Below are 817 nucleotides of genomic sequence, written 5' to 3' on the forward strand. Positions count from 1 at the left end.
AAGGATCCCCTGAGCCCAGCAGGTTGAGGCTGCGGTGGCTGTGAGCGTGCCACTGCACTCCAGCCTGGGTGGCAGAGTGAGACTCTGACTCAAAACAACAGCCACAAAAACCAGAAAAACCTGTGATTTGCTGTTGAGGCTTAACACACAGAGCAAATGCACAAATCACACCCTGGGGTCGGGATGCCCCACAATTTTGCTAATGCTACAAGGATTTGGGGTCAACCAGGAGCCCATCCTCAGTGCAGGGAAACGGACACTGACTGCGGCCGCAGATGGAGACACCTTTGCCTTCCAAGTGTAACTGGGTTTTTAGTAGATGTTGGTAGCTTGTCTTGAATCTTATCGATAAGAAAAAAATCCAACCACACTCAACTTAAATCTCTATCTTATAACCATCCAGTGGTCATGCACATGAGATTATGAGAGATGGGAAAAATAGTATGCTTAGAGCTGGTTTCAGCATGGTACACTCTCCGCCCCTGCACCTTGTCAGGAAAAAACATCTGCTTCCGCTTTCTAGAATTCTTTTGTTAACGTGAAATGCTTCTAAATAATCTGTTTTTAAAATCTTCACTAATACACAAGTGAACCGTCCTTATTTTATTTCTGAGTCAGGGTCTTACTCTGTTGCCCAGGATGAGAGACACAGCTTCCTGTTCTCTTTGGTATAAATACTCAGAGATCTACTATCCCGAAAGAGGAGGGGGTTCTCGTTTTTTTTTTTTTTTTTTTTTTTGAGTCAAAGTCTCACTCTGCGGCCCATGCTGGAGTTGCAGTGGCACGCTTACACAAGATGCCATAGCTTCAACCTGAC

The 817-nt window shown here is 45.2% G+C and overlaps 1 protein-coding gene across 1 annotated transcript in view; it reads right to left on the reverse strand.

The window, feature by feature from the left end:
* Positions 1-817, reverse strand: part of MRPL21 (mitochondrial ribosomal protein L21) — a 14,559-nt gene that overhangs the window by 2,249 nt on the left and 11,493 nt on the right. The gene's annotated exons all lie outside the window — the stretch shown is intronic.

This window comes from Carlito syrichta, unplaced genomic scaffold, assembly GCF_000164805.1.
Source record: "Carlito syrichta isolate Samal-C Ts95f unplaced genomic scaffold, Tarsius_syrichta-2.0.1 Scaffold56418, whole genome shotgun sequence".
In the NCBI taxonomy this organism is placed as follows: Eukaryota; Metazoa; Chordata; class Mammalia; order Primates; family Tarsiidae; genus Carlito; species Carlito syrichta.